The following is an 18,971-nucleotide window of genomic DNA, read 5'->3' on the forward strand; positions in this document are numbered from 1 at the left end:
TCTCTAAGCAAATAAAGAACACACAACAGCATTACTTCAAAAAAAAAAAAAAACCTCTTTTGATGTCAAAGCAAACTTCTGAGAAAATATTATCGGAGACAAAAACAAGCAAACAAAAAACCAGGAATTTCACTAAAACAGAAAGAGTCCCTTCACCAGAAAGTCTAACACCTTAAACAGACATATCTCATCCGATATGGAATTCCCCTCCGTATGCTGTGAATATCATTGGTTAATAAAGGAATTGTGAACAGGGACAGACGACACACTAAACTGAATGTAAGAGAGAAGCCATGTTGTTCTGTCACAGACAGACGCCATAACTTTAGCTGGTAAGCCACAGCCATGTGGCGATACACAGATTATTAGATATGGGTTAAATTAATATGTAAGAGTTAGCCAATAAGAAGCTAGAACTAATGGGCCAAGCAGTGATTTAATTAATACAGTTTCTGTGTGATTATTTTGGGGCTAAGCGGCTGGGAACAAACTAGCAACCTTCTTGCTACACTCATCATAGAAGTTCAAAATATTAGGGGGTGGGAAGTTGACTGTCAGGGCCCAGAGACTGACACATTAAAACAGGTAAAGATGCGGAGGAGCTGCAGATCCCCTGCTAAGTGAGACAGCCAGGGGGAAGGCCAAGGGGACCATGGTCTTTGAAAGGGTCACCCCTGAAGTTATTTCCTGTGTACTGCCTGTTTAAACCACCTATCGTTACAATCCTCTGTAAAGCCTAGATGACTCCCTTCACCCCGGTCACACAAAGAAGGAAATAAACAGAGTCTCAGCGTCTGTCATTTGGGGTAGCTTATGGCAGACAAATGAGAAAGAACAGCCAAGAGAGGCCCAGCTGCACTGGCAGGAGCCGGGCCGCTGGTCTCTCCCCGGCTCTGGAGTACTTTGCTACCACACAGGGCTGTGGGTCGTGCGGGCCCGGGAGTTTAAGTCAAGGAAACTTGGCTTTTTTCCCTTCACAGTTCTAGAGGCTCCAAGTCCTAGAAGAGCAGTGCCGGTTTCCTGTCTTCAGCTTGCAGGTGGCATCCTCTCTCTCTGTGTCCCTCTCAGCTTGCAGGTGGCGTCCTCTCCCCGTAGCCCCACAAGGCTTTCCTTCCTACGCGCCTGCATCCAAACTTTCTTCCAACGACAGAAGTCAAATCGGATTAGAACCAGCTTGACAATCACTGATCTCTGTAAAGATCCTGTCTCTAAATGCAATCACATTCAGAGGTGCTGGGGCTTAGGGGACCCCACACATGAATTTTAGGACCCCACTGGTCCGTAGTACTCTCCGTGCAGAGTGACTTTCGTCTGCTGCACTTCCTGGAAGAACAGTTTTCTTCAGTAGGTCATGACCCTACATCTGTTTCTCCTTCCCTGACTTCTTTCCAGAAATTTCCACTCATATAACCCCCCCTTTTTTTTCTAGAAACAATAAAAACAAATCCTTCTAAGTTTCCTGCAACTACACAGCTCCATCTTTTCAGAAACTGGTTTTCTGAGAAATGTTTGCTTAAAACACAGGCCCCAGACTGTCTCGGTATGACTACATTTAACCCTTAAGAAACGACCAAGATGCCGTGAGTGATGGAGACCTCCTTTAATTCCAATACTCAGGAGGGACAGGCAGGTAGAGATCTCTGGGTCTGAGGTCACCTGGTCAACAGTGCAAGCTCCAGGACAGCCAGAGTTATACAGAGAAACATGTTCTCAGGAAGGAAGGAAGGAAGGAGGAAGGGAGGGAGGGAGGGAGGGAGGGAGGGAGGGAGGGAGGAAGGAAGGAAGGAAGGAAGGAAGGAAGGAAGGAAGGAAGGAAGGAAAAAAAAACAAGAAGTTTGAAACCTAACCATCTAGTTGATAGAATGCATCTTTCACGTCTTTTCCAAGGCATTTTAATTTGCTGTGACCCTCTTCCAGCATCCGCCCCACCCTTAGCCCAGCCTATTGAGCAAGACTTCAGGAAGGCTTCTGAGAACGCTCTGGAAGGGTTGGCACATGCGGCTCTGCAATGCCACTTTCCAGCACACCATGCCTCAGGAAGGGCAGAGATGAGCGAGCAATTCATAAGGCCAAGGAAGGCAGTGCCAGGGTGGAAAAGCTCTGGGCACTGAAACTTGGTCCACGTTTGGATTCATCTTGGTTCTGCAGGACCCACACAAAAGCCAGGTGTGATGCTGCTCATCTGGAGCCCAAGAGCTGGGAGCGCAGAGACAGGAGGATTCCAAATAGCATAAGAAAACTAATGATAAATGTCATTTATTGAATGATTATAATATTTTAGCACCCTGCCTTAATTATCTCATTTTAGTCTCATGAATCGGACGGTGCACTGTGGTCAGTTTGACTTTCCATGTGAAGATGAGCTAGGTAACTCACTCAAGATCGTAGTCTGATGGGAGGCAGTGTGGCTCCATGTAGAGACTTGGAAGCGCAGGGCTACACTGCCTGTGAGAACACTAGGCAAAATTCAGCTCCAATAGCAGAAAGATTCACAGTCAAGTTTATCATGGAATGCTGATTAATTTTATTTTTTCCTTTTATTGAAACATAGATCCCCCTCACATAACATACTCTGAGTACAGTTTCCCCTTCCTCTGCTCCTCCCAGTTCCTCCCCACCTCCTCTCCCATCCAGATCCACCCCCTTTCTGTCTCTTATCAGAAAACAAGGAGGTTTCTAAGGAAATTTAATATATAATATAATATAAATTAAAGATAAAACAAAAGCTAACACATTGGAGTCGGACAAGACAAGCAAACAGAAAGAAAGGAGCCCAAGAGAAGGCACAGGATTTAGAGACCCAGTCTTTTACACTTTTTTTATGGGACTTTAAGGAATCCCATAAAACCAATAAGCTGGAAGCCGTAATATATACACAGAAGACCTGGTGCAGACCCGTGCAGGCCCTGTGCATGCTGCTTCAGTCTCTGTGAGTTCATATGATCTTGAATCATGTTGATTTAGGTGGGATTGTTCTCCTTGTGTCCTCCATCCTCTCCAGCTCTTACACTCTTTCTGCCTCCTCCTTGGAAGGCTTCCCTGAGCCCTGAGAGGAGGGATTTGTTAGAGATGTCTCATTAGGACCGAGCGTTCCAATGACTCACTCTCTGCACAATGTCTGGTGGTAGGTCTCTCTGCATTTGTTCCCATCTGCTGCACGAGCAAGCTTCTCTGGTGATGGCTGATCTATGAGTATAGCAGAATGACATTAACAGTCATTTTATCGCAACATTTTCATTGTTTTCTTTTTGTTTTTTAGACCAGTAGTATTTGATTTCAGTGTAGGCACCTAGGAGATCTAGTTTCTGGCTTATTATCACCCAGGCCATGTTGCGTTTGGGTTCCATCTCATGGAGTGTGCCTTTCATCAAACCAGATATTAGTTGGTTACTCACACAAGCTTTGTGTCACCATTGCCCTGACAAATCTTGCAGACAGGACAGTATTATAGAGCAAAGGGCTGTGGCTGGCTTAGTGTCTGCTTTTCTCTTTTGGTAGTGTGCAAAGGACCTTCCTGTAGCCCATGGGGTTAAAGCTCTGTAGGCACCAGCTGGACTTCTCCGTGGTCAGTTAGTTGTATTGGTGCTGTCTCCAGCAATGGAGCCTTGCCATCCACTTGTGAAGGGCAACCAATGCTCTTGGCAACAGCCTGGGTTGTTTGGGGATTCCCATGGGACTCCTTTAGCTAACAACTCTCCATTAGATGTAACCCAATCCCGGTAGTGGAAGCTTCATTTGGTGACAAGAGATGGCCAGTTGGGACTCTGTCTTCCCCATTATTTGGCAATTTCATTTATAGCCTTCATATATATATTTGGAAGCTTCTACTGTATTTGGTTTTCTTATTACCACTCAAATGACCCTTAATTTTAGCTGTCTCTCCCCATAGCTCCTCCCTTTCCTCATCTCCTCCCCCACCCCACTTGGTTCTCCCATTCCAGCCCCCAGCCATTCTAACTATCTATTCTATTTCCCTTTCCTATCTATCTGTAGCCCACACTCTCTTACTCTCTGCCTAATCTCTGTGGGTCTAAGGATTATCGCTTGGTTATCATTGACTTAACAGCTAATACATACATATAATTGAATACATATCATATTTGTCTTTCTGGATCTGAGATATGCCACTTGGGATGATTTTTTTTCAAGTGCCATTCATTTACCTGTGAACTTCATGATGTCATTTTTTAAGGCTGAGTTCATTGTATAAATATACCACATTTTCTTTATTTATTCTTCTGTTGAGGGACATCTAAGTTGTTCTTAATTTCTGGCTACTAAGAATAAAGCAGCAATGTCTCTGTGGCAGGAAGAAATGTCTTTGGGGTATATACAGAGGAGTGGTATAGCTGGATCTTGGGGTATACTGATTTTCATCTTCCCAAGGACTCATTGCACTGATTTCCATAGTAGCTGTACAAGTTTGCACTCCCACCAGCAATAGAGGAGCATTGCTCATCAGCATGGGCTGTCATTTGTGTTTTTTATCTTAGCTATTCTGACAGGTGTAAGATGGAATCTCAAACTAGTTTTGATATGCATTTCCCTGATGGTTAAGGATATTGAACGTTTCTTTAAGTGTTTCTGTACTATTTGAGTTTCCTGTTTTAAGAATTCTCTGTTTAGATCTGTATGTATCCCATCCCCCTATAACAGGAACGAGCAGGATGCTTGATGTCCCAGGCGCCCTGCTAGCTTAAACCCCGAAATAACCAAAGAGAAACTGGAGAAACTGTATTTATTTAAACACTGCCTGGCCCATTAGTTCTAGCCTCTTATTGGCTAACTCTCACATCTTGATTCAACCCATTTCTAATAATCTGCATGTCACCACGAGGTCTTGGATTACCAGGAAAGATTTAGCATGTCTGACCTGGCAGCTCCATGGCAGCTCTCCCTCTCCTTCTTTCCAGCATTCAGTTCTGTCTACTCTGACTACCTAAGTGCTGCTCTATCAAAAGGTCAAGGCAGTTTCTTTATTCAATCAATGAAAGCAACACATAGACAGAAGGACCTCCTACACCATCCCCCATTTTCATTGTTGATGTTGTTTTTGTTGGGTTTGGTTTTTAGAGATAGGGTTTCTCTATGTAGTCCTGGCTGTCCTGAAACTCACCCTATAGACTAGGCTGGCCCGGAACTCACAAAGATCCATTTGATTCAGCCTCACAAGTACTAGGATTAAAGGCGTACACCATACTCATCATGTACCCCATTTTAAATTTGTTTTCATAGTATCTAGGGTTTTTTGTTGTTGTTGTTGTACTTTCTGTGTCTTTGACCTGGGTTTCTTCTCTTCTTCTATTCCTATTAGTATTCCTGGATGTTTTGTACCAGGAGGTTTTTTTTTTTTAGATTTAGATTTAACATTTCTTTGACCAAAGTATTCATTTCTTTTTCTGTGTCTTCAGTGCCTGAGATTCTATGTTTCATTTCTTGTACTCTGTGGGTGAGGCTTGCCTCTGAGGTTCCTGCTTGAGTTTCTACATTTTCCATTTCTGGATTTCCCTCAGTTTGGGTTTCCTTTATTGATCTTCCTTCCATTTTCAGGTCTTATTCATTTCCTTCCACTGTTTGCTTACATTTTCATAGACTTGTTTGAGGGATTTCTTTATTCCTCTTTAAGAACTACTGCTATATCATAAAGGCTATTTTAAGGCCTTTGTCTTGTATTTTAGCTATGTTGAAATACTCAGGGCCTGCTGTGGTAGGATTGCTGGGCTCTACTGGAGACACACTGTTCTGGCTGTTACTGTGTTTTTACTTCTGCATCTGAGCACATCTAGGATTGGGAAGACTGTAGCGCTAGGTGCTCCTATCTGGACTTTTATCTTTGTTGGGTGGGTGTTTTGCTCCTTGGTTTCTGCTGTCCTCTCTGGTTCTTAGGAGAATGTGGTGGCTGTGTGTTGCCTGGTTGGTGTAGGAGGTCCCTCTGTCTTTGTGTTGCTTTCGTTGGTTAATAAAGAAACTACTTTGGGCCTGTTGATAGGGCAGAACTTAGGTAGGTGGGGAAAACTAAATGGCATGCTGGGAGAAAGGAGGCAGAGTCAAGAGAGAGATTCCATGGAGCCGCCAGAGACAGATGCTGGGAATTTTACCTGGTAAGCCACTGACATGTGGCAATACACAGATTAATAGAAATGGGTTAAATTAAGATGTAAGAATTAGCCAATAAAACTAGAGCTAATGGGCAAGCAGTGATTTAATTAATACAGTTTCTGTGTGGTAATTTTGGGGCTAAGATAGCTGGGCGGCCGGGATGAACAAGCGGGCCCTCTCCTTATAACACCTGGTAAGAAATTCTTCTGGGATGCTGATAGGTGTGGCCACTGGGGTTCCAGATAAAATGTGTTTCTGGGTATTGGGAACTGACACCTAGGAATGGGGATGGGATAAGGGGTGCCAATAGGATTCCCAGGAGGAAGGGAGGCAGGTGTTCTGCCTGGATCAGCTCAGTGCCCTGGGAGTGGGAGCAGAGAATGAGGAGAGGCCACAGAGGAAGGTCTACTACTGATCTGGGGCTGGGACTGAGGACTGGACTTGGAAGAAAAAAGAGGTGGGAAAAGGAATATGAACTTGGAGACATGGAGAGGAGGAAAATGGGAAATGGAGTTGGAGGGAGTGGGAGAGGAAGATCTCCAGTTGGCCTAACTGCTTCTTTGGTCAGCGTGTCCTGTGAGTTCCTAGGGAATGCCTGCTGGAGTTTGGAGGCTGGGATAAAGCAATGAGTGGGGGGAAGGAAGTTAGGAGAGGATGATCCATGTGACTCACTGGAGATGGGGGCAGGAGAAGAGGGGAGAGTGGCTGCAGTAGATGGTCTGCCCCAGAGCTGGAGGGGAGACTGTGGATTGAATTTAGTGGCGCAGAGGGAGAAGGGAAGATCTGCAGTTAGCCTGATTGCTTCGCTGGCCTGAGAGGAAAGATGATGTCTTCACTGAGGATGTCTCTGTGACATATTAGTATGAGTGGCACAGACTCTCTGTTTTCACAGTCCCTACTCACAGTACCCATAGTGTGGCACACGCGATGGAAAATGCCATTGAAGGCGGTCAAAGGGTTTCTGTTTTCTGTCCCTGGTGTGGGTTGATAGAAACAGGAAGATAAATCCTCATGAGTAGAGGTAATGATGAAGGCATCTGGGTGCTGATGGCCTCACCCCTGCCCTAGAAAGATTCAACCAATTGGGGGTCGCCAGGGCTCAGAGGAGGGTGCAGAACTGGGAAAAGAAGAGAGCACAGAACTGCATAGGAACCTAAGGATGAAGCAGGAGACAAACACAGGAGAGATGGAAGCAGAGCTGTGGTCAGCACCAGGGAGCTCAAGAAGGACAGAGGGAAGCAGAAGGGATGGAGGACCTTTCTAGAACAAGGAATCAACCGGAAAAGCTCACCACGGCCAAAGCTGTGGCAACAGAAATAGACAAATAAAAGTAGACTTAATTAGAACCCAAAGTATAAAGTCCCAAGAGCCTACACTGACACATAAATCATAAACCCCACTCCTATGGTGGGGAACACTGGAAAAGAGAAACTTTATAATCAAGACACCACACCAAGCAGGTGTCTTAAGCCATTCTAAAGCATGGTGTACCATGCTGACAGTGTCTACCCTTGATGCGATGTAATGAGAGCAGTACTCTCTGCTCTGCCACTGTCGTAATCCCAGGTACTCAAGAGGGTGAGGCAGGAAGATCTTAAGCGCAAGACCAGTCTAGGCAACTCAGAAATAAAATGAAAAGGGGAACCAACTGAAGAGGCTTGAAATAGCTCATCGTTAGAGCATTTATTTGCCAAACATCCATGAGACTCTAAGATTATTCTCAGAATTAAAAAAAAAAGAAATTATCAGAAAAGATTAGGTATGTCCAGTCAGTATGGCTGTAGAATAAAAGAACATACATTTGGGGGGAAGCAAGGTGGGAGGATCTGGGAGGAATGGGGAAGGGGAAATTATTAAAATTTATTGTATGAAATTTTGAATTAAAAACAAATATAAATATGTAAACTTGTAGTAGTTGGAACGTAGTTGGCCCTTATAATCTTATAGGTAGTGGTGCTATTAGAAGGTGTGGCTTTGTTGGAGTGGGTATGGCCTTGCTGGAGGAAGTGTGTCACTGTCAGCTGGATTTGAGGTTTCCTATGCTCAGGATACCGCCCAGGATCTCAGCTGACTTTCTGTTGCCTGAGAGATGTAGGATTATCAGCTACTTCTCCAGCACCATGTCTGTCTGCACAGTGCCATGTTCCATACCAAGATGATAATGGACTGAACCTCTGAACTGTAAGTCACCACCTCAATTAAATGTTTTCCTTTATAAGAGTTGTTGTGGTCATGGTGTCTCTTCACAGCAAGAGAAACTCCAACTAAGACAAAACTAAAAAAAAAAAAAAAAAAAAAAAAAAAAAAAAAAAAAAAAAAAAAAAAAAAAAAAAAAAAAAAAAAACAAAAAAAAAACAAAAAAAAAAAAAAAAAAAAAAACAACATACAAACAAACAATAAAAAATAAGCAAGCAAGCAAATACATCTTACTACAGTAATGGAGAAAATGTTTGCAGGTGTCTAGTACTAAAAATATATAGCTCACAGCTCAGTAATTCAAGAAACAAATGACCTCATTTAGATGCTATAAAAGCTGTCAATACGGATGTCTACAGAGGGCAGACAATAAGAATGATCATGAAAAAATTGTCAGAGTCATCAGACAATGAAAGCCTGAGAGATTCACCATCAAGAGGAGCCAAGCAAATGCAACATGTCACCTTGGAAGGAGTCTTGAAGCAGCAGAAGAAACTGAGGAAATCTGACAGGCTTTAGTTGATGGGTAGACGGTAGTTCCTAACAGCAACAGCTGTGCCACGAGAACAGATGTTAAATGTACGTTAAAACCAGGTGAGCGCGGCACAGGAAGTCTTATCTTTTCAATTTTCCCATGTTTCTCACACTGTTTTAAAAAGCAAGGTTCAGAGTGTGGTTGTGCATGCCTGTGATCCTACAAGCCACAGACCCAAACTCGAAGCTTGGAGTAGAGCAAGAGGGCCACTGAGGCCAAATCAGATCTTTGCCCTTGACTTCCAATGGTTAAAAGACTCAGGAGATGCTGACACAGGAGAAAAGGACAGAGGAAAAGTTGCCAGGCTCAGTCTGGAATAAGGAGAGATCCAGGGATCTTGAGTGACAGGCTCAGAAGTCAGATGAGGTCACGATTTAGAATTTCATGTGACTTCAGGTGATCCTATTTATGGTCTCCATTATATGTTAATGGAACTATTCTATCTGAACAGAGACCAAGCACAAACTATTCTAAGACGGGAAACCACCTGGAATCCAGTGTCTCCAAAGCAGTGGAAGACCAGCAGTGACCAAGGTTGTGACCTCCTGTGACTTCCTTCACTCCCAAGGACACCTCATCCTCACAAACATTTTATAACCTCAGAGAAGAGGATGGTCTCCACACATGTAATGGTATTTAAAAGTTTCAGTCCTTCAAAGCAGGGGTTCAAATCATTTGGTACTTTGGCATTTTTGGTTTAATGATTAGAGAACAAATTCAAGCCTTTTTGAATTGCCCAGAAAGTAAAAATCAGCTAGCCCCCCCCCCCCTCTATACAGTTAGTCTGTACAGCCTCAGAACACACCTTGATTCTCTGGGGTAATGTCACACTGAACAGAATACCGGCTCCATTTCTTGGGCGATAGCTGGCTTCCTCTAGGTTCTCCACCCCATGGATGTTCACAGTAACTCTGAAACAGAGACTAGAGGCAGGCGCTATTGCTATCGCTTGAGCTTGAGCTTTGAGTCCACCTGCTAGAATAAGGTCATTGTGAGTGTGTGACGTTGTATGTGTATAGTGTACGTGCATGCATACACTTGGGTGTGTGCGCATGTGTGCGCATGTGTGAGGAGACATTCATTCAATGTTGAATGCCTTCCTCTATCTTTCCCCACCTCATAATTTGAGACTTGTATTTTGGGTCTTTCACTAAACTGGACTGGATGCACAGATTTGGCCAGACCGGTTGGCCAGGAAGCTTCTGGGATCCTCCTTTCTTCCCCTTTGTGGAAATGATGGGGTTCCTGCTGTGCTTCACTGGGCTTTGCTTTTTGTTTTGCGTTGTTTGCTTGTTATATTTATTTATTTATTTATTTATTTACAGACAAGATATCTCTGTGTAGCAGCCCTGGCTGTCTGGAACTAGCTCTGTGGACCAGGCTGACCTCTAACTCACAGAGATCCGTCTGCCTCTGTCTCCCCAGTGCAAGGATTAAAGGCATGCGCCACCACCATCTGTCTGGGCTCTGATGTTACGTGGGTGTTGGGGACCCAAACTTAGACTCTTCTGCTTGTGCAGCAAGTATTTTCCTGACTGAGCCATCTCCCCAGCCCCTCCCTCGTTTCCCTTTTCAGAATAAGGTTATTTCCGGCAGCTTCCCTTTTATCCACAGCAGAGTCCAGCATCCACTCTTGAAGGGGAACAGGCATAGCCTCCCCCAGGATCATACTGAGGCCACATGAAATTCTAAGTCGTAACCTCATCTGACTTCTGTTGCTCAGGGTCTCTCTATCTCTGCTGATTCTAGATGCTCCTTATTCCAAGCTGAGGCCAGCAAGCCAGCAACGTTGTCTTCTGAGAGGGCGCCCACAGCTCACTCTGCCATTTCTTCGATGTCAGCAAGTCCCAAGTCTCACCAATGGAAGTCAAGGGGAAAGATCTGATTTGGTTACAGCTGGCTTACTGGCACTGTTTCCTGGTGTGCAAAGCAGATCTGAGTTCTGATAAGCGTGTGAAACCTCACTTTGGGGCTTGGGGGTGGGGTAGGTGCTGCTTTTGTTTTGGTGAGGAAGGTGGATCGTGGTTTTCAAGTGAGGAATATTCAGGTTCACGGTTTGGTTCCAAAGGAACACGAAGCCAAGGGGAAATTCGACCACGGGCATTTTCAGAAGAGATAACTTTCTTCTATACCAAGAAAACCTGAGTTTGAGCTCTGGTTCCCGGGAAGCCAGAAGCCGCCTACCCTGCCGCAGACCCTCCCCCACCGCCTCTTCCTTCCTCTTTTTCTTCCTCTCCAGTCTCCATCTGCACCGCGTAAAAAAGGGGGAAGAACGCAGCCAAACCAGCGCCCTTCTCTGCCTCTTGTGAACTTTGGGGAAATTCCTCTTTTTAAAAAGGTTCTAACCCATGAACGCTCTGCCCAGACCCAGTTCCATAACGGTTATAGGTCCAGGTTCCAGAGATTTCCGGAGTCCAAGAGAGGAGACCCAAGCGCTGGGAACCACGAGCCTGACTGGCTTTGGGTCATGTGCGCCCCATGGCTTACCCGGCTGTTGAGTCAGCTGTCCTCAGACCACAGAAAGGTCAGGCCTGTCTGCCAAAGTGAAAGTGCTGAATTATATTGAAACTGTCAGGAAAAATAAAATAAAATAAAATAAACCAACCCCACCCCAGATCTCTAAGTATCGTCTCCGAATGGCGTGTTTTTATCTAGAATTACCGTAAAGTCATTTCAGAATGGTTGAGGACTGCGGTATTCTGAGCAATTTACTCTTCCACTTAATTGCAACTTAACCACACTTACTCCCTGGCCTTCCTCCTTGACCTTGTCTTGCCTCCCCTCGAGGGTCTCCTACAGCCCCTCCCATCTGCAAGCCTGAACACAAATGTTTCCCAGCAAGGCACAATGTGAGGGGCCTGGAATACAAGACTGGATGGGAGAATTCTAGTCACCCAGTCATAAACTTTACCAGAGAAGACAGGCACGCCCTGGGTTTCTAGGTCCCCCTAGGGAGCTTCTGCCCCAACTGTGTACTGGGAATAGGGCAGCCAGGTCTATGTTCAGATTCAGCCTCTCCCATGGCCTGCAATTAGCTCCAGGGTCTCTGGTACATTATGACCATGTCCATAAGGCATGGAAACTAATTCCTGCTCACAAGACTGTAGGCAAGACTGGAGCTCACACATGTACAGTTTGAGGAAGGGCAGGAAGTCAGAAGCCTTGACACCTTTCTTGTGCTCCCCGACCCTAACAACATACACACATACATACATCTTGCCCAAGGATCCCGGCCACATCCAGTCTGTCTTCCTCCCTCTCGGATGGCATCTTTAACTGCCTGCCCCAAGCCCATCTCCTTTTCTGGAGGAGGAGATTCTCATCCATCTGCAGGTCAGAGCTCAGCAGCTGCCCCTGTTGTGCCCTGTGGCATTGTTTAATGTCCTGGATGGCTCCCAGTTATTGCATGACACTTGGGAATGCCAGCTGGTGCCAGCACTCGTCTTGACTGGCCCCATCAGGTACTGTCCTCTGACCACTGTGCCTTGGGGCCCTGGCCTCCTCCCCCAGGCCTCTGCAGCCAGAGCATCCCTGGATCACTCCCCAGCCGTAGTGAGCCTGATGGCTTCTGTCACTTCTCTCCCAACCCTTTCCTTACCGTCGACCGCAGCTTCCTACTCTTATTCCTGGACCTTTTGTGTTCCAGGCCCACCTCCAAGGATAGCTAAGTTTCAAAGGACCAAAACTCAAAAACCATACCTATGACTTAACTATATTATAGAATTGCTTTTTGTGTCTCAAGTGTCTCAAGACTTCACAGGGCCTTCGGATCTGCTTCCTACACGCCGAACCTTATGGAAGGTAGAGTTAGGAGACTGACTGACCTCGGTGGCGCTGATCCCAGGGTATCCCGAACACCCCATAAGCTGGATAACCCCGATTTTCTTTCCAGTAAAGGGAAGGCTTACACTTAGCCCTGTGAAGCTTCAACAAGGGCTAGCTAGCAACTTTGTGCAAGTTCAAGGGTTTGTCATTTCAAACCTCGTGGTAATGGTTTGACATTTCCGTGAAAACAGCTTGCTTGGGCTTAGCGTTTCCACTGGAAGCAGACTGCCATTCCACGCTACAGATGTCTGCGGTCCTGATCCCCTCAGAGCCTTTTCTTTTCGAGTCCTTAGGGTGCCTTGGCTGGTCTTGAACACACAGAGAGCCACTTCACCTGCCCTCTGCCTTCTGAGGGCGAGAACTAAAGGCACACACCACCCTTATACCTGGCACTCCCCCATAGACTTTTTACATTTTTTAAAATTTTATTATTAGTACTTTTGGGGGCATGTTTTGACACGGGATCTGACTACGCATCTCTGACTGCCCTGGAACTCACTATGTAGACTTGGCTAGCCTTAAACTCCACAGAGATCCACCTGCCTTTGCCTCCTCCCTCCTCCAACCCAAGTGCTGGGATTAAAGGCTTTTACCACCCAGTGGACTTCAAACTCTCTAGCCAGGCACTGCATCTGGTTCCTGCAAGGATCAACCCCAGCCTAGTGCTTGACCAAAGCAAGCCACAGAATTCATGATATCCATCGAATAAGCTACCCGATAACCATAAGTGACCTTCTGTAATCTCGGATGCCTCTGAGGGAGGAATGATGGCGACATGGCAAGAGCTACATTCAGTAGGAAGACCCGTTTCCTCCCCTCCTTACTTTAGCCATTACTCTTAAGACAGCGTGAAGAGACGCCGGCAAATGCAGGGCAGTCAGTAAAGCCCAAGGAGCTTCTGGAAACTTCGGGAGGCTTCCCTATTTTATGAGTTGAATTAACTAGGATATGGCCAAGCAGAAGGACCAACAAGCCATCAAGATCCCAACCCCCACTGCTTGATCCTCTCTCATTATCTTTCCGCCTGTGCCTCCAAGAGGCCCAGGCAAGTGTAGCACTGGTTTCTCGAGACCATTTGAGATGAATGAGAGAGTTATTCTGTTGATCATTCATCCCTTCTTCAAGCATTCATTAATCCAAATACCATGTCTCACGTGCACTTGATGCTGAAGAGGCAAAAACTCAGGCCGTTGAAGAACTCTGAAATTCCAGAGAAACAACGAAGGAAGTAGATGATGATGACAACCCAGTGTGCCAGGACACAGGAAGTCAGCGACTGAGAATGCGCAGGGCAGACGGCGATGAGTCTGCAGGGTGACAGGGACCCTGGGAAGGGTTTATCTTCTTGGGTGGCAAGCCAGGAGAGTGAGCGATTGCAAGGACAAAGACAGCTGCACACTTATCAAAGGATGGCGGGGGCTCGGGGGCATCTGGCGGGGCTCTGGGCATGGCTTTCACCATGTCAGATTCAGTGCCTGGAAAGAGAGGCGGGAGACGGTGTGAAGCCTTTCTCCTGTCGTAGAGCAGGGGAAGCCAGGGTCCGGATGTGAAAGGTTGCAGAGCCTTCTCGGCCCTTTGATGAGGCAGTCAGACCTGGTCCTGGACACTTCGGATGCACAGCGGTAAGGAAAGAATAAGCGTCTCACGTGTTCTAGAGACTCTGGGCCCCCGCTGTGTGGGAATCCACATTTGAGCCTTTCTGGCTGAAATAAACTGCCTTCTCCACGTGACCAAAGATGGTGAAGACAAGAAGCTGGAGAGATGGCCCAGTGGTTAAGAGCACTAGCTGCTCTTCCAGGGGACCGGGGTTTGATTCCCAGCACCCACATGACAGCTCACAACTGTCTATAACTCTAGTTCCAGGGCGTATGACACCCTCTTCTCGCTTTCGCAGGCACCAGGCATGCATGTGTCATAAAGACAAACATGTAGGAAAAAATTAGTTAATAGATAGATGATAGATAGATGATAGATAGATAGATAGATAGATAGATAGATGATAGATAGATGATAGATAGATGATAGATAGATAGATGATAGATAGATAGATAGATAGATAGATAGATAATAATCACAGCCATTGCCCCATTAGACATGATAGTGATAGCTCAGAAATCCTTTTAAAAAAAAGACTCCCTTGTGTAGTCTGAATATTTGTGTCCCCGCTGCTTACCCCATCTTCCTAAATTCACAGATTGAAATCCTGACCCCAGAGGTGATACTATTAGGAGCTGACTGAATTATAAGGGAGCAACCTTCTAAATGAGACCCAAAGGAGTGCTACCCCCCACCAAGATAAGACCCAGTAAGAATATACCCCCTGGAGGAGGAGGCAGACACCAACGCTGCCGACGTCTGTTCTTCCTGGACTCTCAGAACCATGAGAAATAAGTTGGTAGTTCTTTAGCCACAGAGTCTGCGTGTTTTTGTAATGCTTGAGGTTGTTTTGTTGTTTGCTTTAGGTAAGATCTTGCTATGTAATCTGCATTGGCTTCCAACTCGTGATCCTCCTGCCTCAACTTTTCAGGGGCACACAGAGACATGTTCTAGCCCGTGGAACTTCACTACAGCAGTTTGGAGTAGTTGAGGCAGCCCCTAACTGCCCTTACAAAGCTTAGCAGGAGGTCCCTTAGGGGCTTTCAGACTCAAAGCCCTCGCCATGGTGACAGCCAGACCCCAGTCTCTTAGCCGTGGCGGCCACCCTCTCCCAGCACTGCTCTTGCCACGCAGACAGACACTCTTGCTTAGCATGGTGGTTGATGTCTGTGTGGCATTACTACAATTTGCAGAAAGTTTCTTGTCTATGGCTTTTTTTTGTTTGTTTTTGACTGGGTTCCTGTAGCCTGCTGGCATTTCTTCCCAAGTGCAGGGACTCGGATGGTGTAGGCCACCATACCCATCTTGCACTCTTAGTTAGACACAAGACTAAGTAAATCATTCCTTATACACACTCATTTTTCTTTTGAATTCATGATGGTTGTGGTCATACAAAGTGCAGTTTTTAATACAAATGCATCTCACAGAACAGACAGCACACAATTCTTTCTAATACTGTCTTGATTTTAATTTTTTGGCATTTACGTTATTTGGTGTGTGTGTGTGTTTATGTGTGTGTGTGTGTGTGTGTGTGTGTGTGCACATGGGCATGTGGGTGCCATGGCGCTTGTGGAGCGATCAGAGGACAACTTTTGCACCATGTGGGCTCCAACTCCAGTTGTCCCCCTGGTTGGTGTGATGGCTCGCACTTGCAATCCCAGCACAGCTGAAGCTGAAGCAGGAGGATCACCGTGGAGTCAGGGTCAGCTTGTGCTACAGTGACTTCTAAGACAGTCGGAACTATGGAATAAGTCTCCCCTCTTCTAAAAAAAAAGAAAAAGAAAAAAGTACTAACAAATTGTCATCTTCTTTACTCAATGAGTGATCTTTCTGTCCCACTTCTTGATTCAATATACTACAAGAGTTAGTTTGCTTAAAAATAGAATATATTATGTATACTAATTCATTTATTGGTCCACGTATCAGCTGCATAATTTCTGAGGCCCCGTACAAAATGAAAACATACGGGGTTCCTTGTTTGAAACACAACATTTTCTAGACAGCACCACTAAACCAGAGACTAAGGCCACCTTCTTGCACATGAGGCCCTACTGGCTACATGGCTCACCTACCCCAAAAGCTGCCTCTGCACCCACCAAATCACCTGCCAGGTCCTGGGAAGACAATAAATAGTCAGGCGAACAGACGTGGTCTGTACACTCCCTCTGCAAGTTACAGGAGAAAATAAGACGAGAACAGTCCGTGGTCTGTACACTCCCTCTGCAAGTTACAGGAGAAAATAAGACGAGAACAGTCAGTCTCTCTGACATTTGATGGGGACCGAGATAGGTCCTGGGTGTCCAGCAGCCACCTTATCTCCGAGGTCAACAGGGACTTGCCTAAGGCAATGACCTAGAAGCTGAGGACTGGGGAATGAGGCAGACCTGGCAGACTGAGTTTAGGAGAGAAAGTACTTTAGGCGCAAGGAAGACAATGCACAGAGGTTGGAGAGGAGCCTGCAGCTGGTGATTCTGAAGAAACCACAAGGATCAAGCCTGGCTGCTGCCCAAAAGAGCCAAGGTAGGGGCAGCTAGGGGAAGACGGGGAGGGAGATTAGGGCCAGCCTTGAAGTAGGAAGGTTGAATTTTATCCTAAAGACAGCTAGAAGCTCTTAATGGGTTTCTTGGCCCCCTCCCAGCTACATAGTGAGCCAGGGTGGGTATCAACAGCTTTATCAGAGGAGGAAAACCAAGCTACCCTTCCTGGTTCCCAATGAAGGATAGAAAAAAAAAAAAAAAACAGCAAAATGGCGTGTGCCATAGCTCAGAGAGGAAGTCCTGCCATGCTGAGCCCGTCAGCCTTGTGGGGGCCATGGACCCTAGCACACTGGAACCATTACTCCATACCCTGAGCGGAAGAACAGGAAAACACTAGAGAGGCAAGTCCTCGTGCCACTGCTAAGATCATAGGTACAGCATCTGCAACAGGGCATCCCACACATGGCAGCAGATAGCTGTTCTCCAGGAAGCCCGTAGAGCCTGTTCTGCACCATCATGCCTACCAGGAGCCCCGTGTTTGCAGCTTGCTCTTCCTATCAGATAACCGGTGGTCTGAGGATTAGAACCAGGTCTTATTTGCTTTTTAATTCTAGTTCCTCACAAGTGGTTTGAATACTGTTCTCCAAAGCTTGTGCTGTAGAAAATCTTGAAATTCATCTGCTAGTGACATTTGGGGAGCGAGGCTCTTGGGAAGAAACTGGGCTTATATAAAATCATAGGGGTGGGGCCTCTGTATTGGGATTAATGGATTTATAAGAAGATGAAGAGTCCCGTGCATCCTAGCTTCTGGTATGTGCTTCTGTTGGGACAACAAGAAAGACCTCTCCGGATGCATGCAGCCTTCAGCCTTGGGCTGCTCACCCCCACTGAAAGACTACACTTCCCAGCTTCCCTTGCAGACTAGGAACGTCTTTCTCGTTCCTGTAAGGGCCACAGCCTGTTTATTTCCTCTGTAGGCAATTTGACTTTCCACATATTTGAGTGAAGAAGATACCCTCTCGTCGTGAATAAACATGGTCCCACCTAAGGTCAGACCAAGTCTCTCTTTCTTTCTGCCTACCATCTCCCCACAGCTGCCTTTTAATAATCTAATAACTGCGAGAATTAAATTTCACTTCTGAGTTGCCTGGTCTGGGCTAGTCTGTCACACAGTAGAAAACTAAGCCCTCATAAATGTTCTGGTAAATTTAATAAATTATCCCACCTAGAGTTGTACCCAGGATACACTACACATGGCCGTCTGTGGAAGGGAGGCTTAATTTACAGCAACCACAGAAAATTTCTATAAAGACAAAATGTTTGACTTCAATGCGGTTGGCCCTAAAATATATTTTTAAAGTCCATTGCTTTTTCTAACTTGAGATTTTGCTGGAAATGATCAAAGCCACTGTCCGATTGATTATAATATGCTTCACAAACAGGACTGTGTGTTTCGGTTTTCATCTCCCACGGGGCGTGGCATACGGCAAGTGATTCATTATTCCGTGACTGTATAGGCCACACCTACATACACACCAACTTGTGCATATTTCTGTGTTTACAGGCACAGATTCGGTAGTTTGTTTAAGTGTTCAATAGAAGTACAGACAGAACACACAGCACAGTGTATACTATGCATATCAAGGTGAATGGGTGTGTAGTCATCAGACATCCAAACCCTCAAAGGCGGCTGATGATGACTCTCTGGAAAAGCTCACAGAGAACAGCACATCTGAAGGAAATGGCACAAACTGCTACCTATCTCCAAGCCAGAAAGAAAAGGGAAACGGTTTAGATAAAACGTTGTAACTATAAAGTTAATTCAGAGAGAAAACATACCAGAAGTGATTCTCAAGGGGTTTGGCTCCATGGTCTCTATCTGACTCTGCCTTTCTTCCTCCCAGCATTCTGTTTAGTTCCCTCCCCCTCCCCAGCTCTGTTTCCCTACAGCTCTGCTATTGGCCCAAAGCAGTTCCTTTATTAACCAATGAAAGAAACACATAGACAGAAGGACCTCCTATACCACAGAAGGACTACGCGACCCCAACAGTATTACTTGGGAGCCAGTGAAGGCTATGCAGAGAGCCACTGTAACTGGAGACCCAGCCACAGAAAAGAGAGAACCCCCTAGACCTCACTGGGATTTTCCTCAGCACCGTTGAAGGTCAGCGCTTGCACTTAGCAGAAGCAAGTGCCATTTTCCCAATGGCCACAGATGGTCTAAAATTCAAACTCCCTTTCAA

The 18,971-nt window shown here is 45.8% G+C and overlaps 1 long non-coding RNA gene across 1 annotated transcript; it reads right to left on the reverse strand.

The window, feature by feature from the left end:
* Nucleotides 1-15,907: 15,907 nt before the first annotated feature.
* On the reverse strand, nt 15,908-18,589 carry LOC126506353 (uncharacterized). Its single transcript, XR_007593202.1, has 3 exons — nt 18,568-18,589; nt 16,356-16,471; nt 15,908-16,014 (listed from the first exon to the last, which is right to left on the reverse strand). It is a non-coding gene; the product is annotated as an uncharacterized lncRNA (long non-coding RNA).
* Nucleotides 18,590-18,971: the final 382 nt, after the last annotated feature.

This window comes from Alexandromys fortis, unplaced genomic scaffold, assembly GCF_014885135.2.
Source record: "Alexandromys fortis isolate MF-2015 unplaced genomic scaffold, M_Fortis_MF-2015_v1.1 scaffold_0, whole genome shotgun sequence".
NCBI classification, from domain to species: Eukaryota; Metazoa; Chordata; class Mammalia; order Rodentia; family Cricetidae; genus Alexandromys; species Alexandromys fortis.